We start from the raw sequence: 6421 nt of genomic DNA on the forward strand, positions 1-6421 counted from the left end.
AATTAAAATATAGAACTCGGATTTCGTTATACTCGTATGTAGTATAACGAAATCCGAGTTCTATATTTTAATTAGATTGCAGTTACTGAAAGCTTGTTCAAAACCAATTACAACAAACAAATAAATCATGCTATCCCAGACTAAAGAATTAATCAGTACACAACCAACGGATTTAGTTATAAACAGTATGAGAAACGCCATGACCTTGTATACCTTGTATACTTATACAATTAAGGTTCTCGAATAGTGGTGGTCCGAAGGTTTTAACCATCGAAATTTTGCAAGGACCGGCACAATTTTGGTATTTTGCAATAGAAATAATACTTAGGACCAGTAGGTTTTCTTCAAGGACCACCAGGGGAAAAAGATTTTGAGAACTCTGCGATATCTTTTATATAGAAAAATAATCAATTTGGTTACTTTAAAAAAAATTATAGCCAAGATGTCCTTTTCGATCATATACCAGACAAATTCTAGTACAGTTTAAGATATTCCTGAAAATCAAATGGTTGGAGCTTTAAGCCGGATTTGTTTATCTAAATCAAGTTAGGAAAGCATGAAGAAAAAATATCTGACATGAACACAGCGATTTCTTACAACCAATTTTCTTTGTTTTTACACTTATTATATAATTACATCAATGCCAAAACAGAACACACTATTACACACAGTCATGTCTACCGAATGAACTGACGTAACTAAATTTTCTAATAAATCATCGTAAACTTCATTTATGTCATCCAACATAAAAAAAATCTGCTATATTCGACGGCAAATTGAATTTTTGTTTAATGGTTTCTTCTACAGAATATCTCCAGATTCATTTTTTTGGACTCTTCACCATGCAGAAGGCGTTCTGGAGATGTACAGAAGAGACCAATAAAACACGCCAGGTCTTGGTTTGCTGCTGATAGTTTCTTTCTTTTATAGTCTTCAAAGTATTTGACATATCCGAATCTATTATATGATCAAATAAATTGCGAAAAAATTCAAAACTAACGGCTCACCTGGATCTATGTACATTTTCAACAATGGCTATTCTCCAACATAAGATTAGAATATAATTCATGACTTAGATCCCTTTTATTGATTTTGTATGATAATTTTTTTTTCACCTTTTATCTACTAAATCTTTTGCCCAAAATACAAAAAAGTGGGTAAAATCGTTGTTCAAGGTCAATTAATTTTATAAGTGGACTTGTTATTTCTGCTTTGCTAACCTATTTGTAGATCTAGTCTTGGTATTTTTGCTGTTTACGATTCTATCTTCTATAGTTTTGCCCAATACATAAAGGATAACAAGCATTCTGAGAGTATAGCATGGCAATACATAGTCCCCTACCGGTTAAAAATTCATTGCACTGGAACAAAATGCTAATTTGATCTATAACTCGTCATGATGTAAACTATATAAGAAATATCAAATCAATATCTTCAAGCATGACGAAAAAAGTGTGGAAAACTGACCATTTGAATGAATTTTCTAAGTCCAAGGACTCTGCAAAGTAATCATCTGAACCGAACAAAATTCGAACTTGATCTGTAAATTGTCATGGTAAAACTATATACCAAATATCAAATCAATACTTTCAAGCAGAACAAAAAAAGTGTGGAAAACTGATTATTTCCATGAATTTTCTAAGTCCAAGGACCATAACTCTGCACAAAATCATAAGACCGAAACAAAATGCAAAATTGATCTGTAACTTGTCATGGTCAAACTTTATACCAAATATCAAATCAATACCTTTAAGCATGACGAAAAAAAGTGCCAAAGCTGATTACTTGTGTAAATATTCGAAGTACAAGGACCATAACTCTGTACAAAATCATCACACCGGAACAAAATTGAAATTGATCTGTAACTGGTCATGATAAAACTATATACCAATTATCAAATCAATATCTTTAAGCATGAAGAAAAGTGTGTGGAAAACTCATTTGCCGGACTGAAGGATGAACAGACAGATGGGCAAACCTAGTCCCCTTCGACTTCATCGGTAGGGGACTCAAAATTGTCAATTCAGGGCAATAACTCCTGTAAGTAGTCAACTTACAATTTCGGCAATGCCAACTCATTTTTATATCCTGCGATGCTCATTATTTTTGGTGGGTACAGTTTTTCTTTATTATAGTTTTTGCATAAAAAGCAAACATTTGTTTTGCATGATGCAAAATCAAGCCTTCTGGGTGTTCCCCAGACCCTTTCTTAAACTGAAAATGCAAGTTCTGTTTTAATAATTTTATGACAATATTTTGGTCTCAAAGCAAAATCACGTTATAGAATCAGTGTAAGACTTAAGTTTCTAGGGACAACATCAAAAGACAAATATGCATGATAAAGCAAAAATGTAATTCACATAGTTAAGTCTGTGGCTGCTGTGTTTTTTTAAACTCATGATCAAGTTAATAATAAAATTACTAAATTACAAAATGAATGCAACACTAACAGAATACAGAAGGGCAATCAATGAACAAAAGACAAATAAATAAGAAACATTGATCCCGAAAAATCAGGGGCTACGTCTGAGGGAGAACAGAACTTGCTTCTTGCAAGGCACTCACGGTGAACACAATTTGATATGGAGACAAGCGTTTGGTTTTGAAATTTCCTACATGAGGCATTTGTCTCAATGTAGTTACGGCCCTGATTTAATAAAAGTGAGGTAAGTGTTCCTGAGACAATTAACCTCAAGTTAAATGAAACCAATTTTCTGACATTTCAAGTATATTTAAATAATATTTATACTTTTATTATTAAAAGATATGGGAAGTGTTTCCCCGAATTTTTTTTTTGGAAAAAAGATGAATTTATGAAGAATCTGGTGCCATCTCATACTTTCGAATAGACCTGCTGAGATTTATTTTCAATACATTGCAAGTCAGGTAATTTATTTTCAAACTACCACAGAACAAACCATTCATTTTTGTTATTATCAAGGCTGAGTTATTTATTTTCAAAATCCTCCTACCCCCCCCCCCCCCCCCCCCCCCCCCAGAATATCAAATGGTCGTCCCCTAACTCCTATAGAGTCAAATAACAATTTCTGCCATTTGACATATCTGTAGATCTTGTCGTGCTGATCATTTTTTTTCTATTTCAATTTTCTCTTTACCTATTTTAGTTTTCAAGATAATAACCAAAAAGATTTTTATCTATCTGTGTTATTAAGGGGCAATAACTCATGTAAGGAGACGACCCAGGATTTCAGCAATTTGAATTATTGTAGATCTTTTCTTGCTGATCATTTTTATAAGTTAACTTATCTGTATCTATTATTGTTTTTGAGATAAAAGGCAAAATTAAAAAAAAATATGGTAAAAATTACCATTTTTAGTTAATAACTCCTTTAAGGAGTGGACTCGTCCAAATAATTCAGTTTATTTTATTTTGCTGCTCTATGATGGCTCCATTAAGAAGGTGAGATCATTTATGGGGAGGGAATGAACTATTTGGGTTAGGAGTGGACTGACTGTTTTGGTGTAAATGAACAGTAGGTAGATCTCAACATTTTGAACATTTCTGCCTAATCAGATCTTCACCATCTATACCCACTTTCAAGATAATAAACAAAACTTGCAGTTCAGCCCTACATTCTATTTTTAGCAATGTCAGCCATGTTGGTTGGAAGGCTGGATCATTGGACATTTTTTTTCAAACAGATACCAAATATGATTGTGACCAAGTTTGGATCCAATTGTCAAAGTATTTTTTGTAAAAGTAAATGGACACCACTATGTATGATGACAACAAAACACCAAGTGGTGAGTATAGTAGTTACCTGACCCTTGTCATTTAAGGGCAATAATTCCTATAAGAAGTCATCCGATTATTTTTGTGGATCAAGCAAGTAAGTTGATCTTGACATTCTGTGCATTTTGACCTGCCAATTATGCTTTTCACTTGATATTTGACAAACACTTCCATTTTACCAGTCTGTCCTTAATTTTGCCATGAAAGCCATGTTTGTTTATTCGTATTGGAACTAACAAAATAAACTTTATACTAGACACCCTAAGGATATGTCAGCCCAAGTTTGGTTAATATCAATCAAGTGGTTTCAGAATAGAATATTTTTAACAAAGATCATGATGACAATAGACGACGGACACTAAGTGGTAATAGTTTACATGGTCCATTGGATTTAACGTTTTAGGGTTTACCTCAAATAGGCCACTTATATTTCATGAACCAATCCAATCTGTTGATATTTTTTGTTGTTAAGAATATTACAATAATCAGGATAATAACAATAGCTGCATGAAAAACAAGTGAAAACGTTGTTTTAGTATAGCAAACAGAATGCAGTATGATCATATCACTTAATGTTTGAGCATATAAAATTACTTCACATTAAATACAACAAAAAACGAAGTATTTATTGTACATAATCAAATACTACAGTTATCACACAGTAAATACATTGTCTGTCTACATGGTCTTGGTTGGCATTGGCTCTTATACCATACATTTGTCTTTCCTTTCAAAATACACAGGATTCTTCATTCAAACTGCTTCAAGACATAAGGTACTGGAACAGAAAAAATAAAAATATTAAGTAATACATTTGTAAGTTATATATCATCTTTTCCTTGATATTGACTCACTTTATCATGACGTTTATACTAGAATCTATGTCATACTTTATGATTTTGACTTTCCATTTCTCAGCAATATTAACATAAACTTCTGCCACCGTATAGTGTTTTAATATCTCAGTTAATATTGTTGCTTGTCATTGCTTGTGCATGTTCACACTAAATGGAATTCATTAATAGGGTTCCTGACACAAACATGACAAAAAACTGCTCCAACATGTCCTACAGAATTATGATGACAAACAACTAATTAGACAGTCTACCACAAAAGTTTTACAGTCACCAATGTGACCATGACATATTTGTTGACCAATATAATGTACCTTTGTCTTAAATCACTAGTAACATGCTTTTGCTGTAATGGACATGATAGAGCTTAAGATACCAGAAAAATCTTCTGATCCGCATATTTACAGATTGTGACATTTTGACTGAGTAGATTCGTATGGCCAGTGATGCATATATATATATATATATATATATACAGCAGAAATTTTTGTTTTAATCCTTGATATGTATCTTTTTAATGCATGTAATGGATTTATGAGATTTGAACATCAATAAAAGCCTGAGCTTTAATTAAAAGAAAGTAATACATGAACCGACAGTTTTAAGGGGAAAATGTATTCTTGTATTAATGTGAAATGAAAGCCCCAAAAACCAATGAAATAAGTGTAAAGGTTGTTATAATCTTACGAGAAATTATGAATACGAGTATAACTTACAATCAATTTTTGTCATAAGATTTTGTGAAAAGAGTCCAAGGTTGGTGCATAAAATTGGAACCTTGTCAGGAATAATATACATTTGTCATGTTTGTAGATAGAACATCGAAACTTTCAGACTATCTTCAGAGCTTTTTCGCAGTTTACCATGGTTTACCCGAAATAATTTTCTGAAAGTCTATAGTAATTAAAACAAAAGATTTGATTGGATGGTTAAAAGGACATTGAACACGATCCCCTTAATATGGGATGTCTTCAGACAAGCGACAAACAAATTTAACTGAAATGAAAGACCTGATTTGAATCAGATTCAAATGTTGACAACTAGTCTGGATTTCTACTTCTTCTACCAATACGCGGCCACCATCAATAAGTTGATTATTTTGCCACTTTTTGGATGCACATTTAAAATTTAGACAAAAAATAAATATTGAATTGATTTGAATTTGTGCTATACATCATATAGACAGTGAATTTAAAAACACATCTTGGCGTTGATCAAGTTCATCTCATTCAGGTAAGTCTTGAAGCATTTGATTTGTTTGTGTGAAGGATTTTTTAAAAATAAAATAATACTTTATTGGTTTTCATTACATGTATGTTTACTAGTTATCAAGAAATTATTTGAAGGTGAGAAAATTATGACAATCTTCTTTACCTCCTCGGATTATTCCACAGAAAACTAAAAATAGGATAACATTTTGCTTCGTTCCAGCTCTTGCTAACTTTTTCTCATCATCTGGAGTCATTGATTTTTCTTGTTTAAGCCTAATCATGATAAACTCTGTACAAACACGCCGTTTTCTCTCTCTTAAAAATATTGTTCAGTGTAATTTTATCTCTTAAATTCTTTAGTGGAAAACTGATATTAATAAGAGCTGAGATGATTGAGATGCTTATTTCTAATTTTTGTTATTGGGTGCGTCCGATGATCTGACTATAGTGACCTATTTACATTTTTTAAAACCCTTTTTCCAGAGACATTATTATACCATATCATATATTTCTGGACAAAGAATGACCCAAATTACTACTTATTGGCATTTAAGAGTAGATCAGAAAATATTTACCAGAATGTTGCTACGATTAGATAATTG

The 6421-nt window shown here is 32.1% G+C and overlaps 1 long non-coding RNA gene across 1 annotated transcript; it reads right to left on the reverse strand.

Moving 5' to 3' along the window:
• Nucleotides 1-4359: 4359 nt before the first annotated feature.
• Nucleotides 4360-6168, reverse strand: LOC127714484 (uncharacterized). Its single transcript, XR_007987749.1, has 2 exons — nt 5983-6168; nt 4360-4532 (listed from the first exon to the last, which is right to left on the reverse strand). It is a non-coding gene; the product is annotated as an uncharacterized LOC127714484 (long non-coding RNA).
• Between the last annotated feature and the right edge of the window lie 253 nt (nt 6169-6421).

Source organism: Mytilus californianus, unplaced genomic scaffold (assembly GCF_021869535.1).
Source record: "Mytilus californianus isolate M0D057914Y unplaced genomic scaffold, xbMytCali1.0.p SCAF_9, whole genome shotgun sequence".
Taxonomy (NCBI): domain Eukaryota; kingdom Metazoa; phylum Mollusca; class Bivalvia; order Mytilida; family Mytilidae; genus Mytilus; species Mytilus californianus.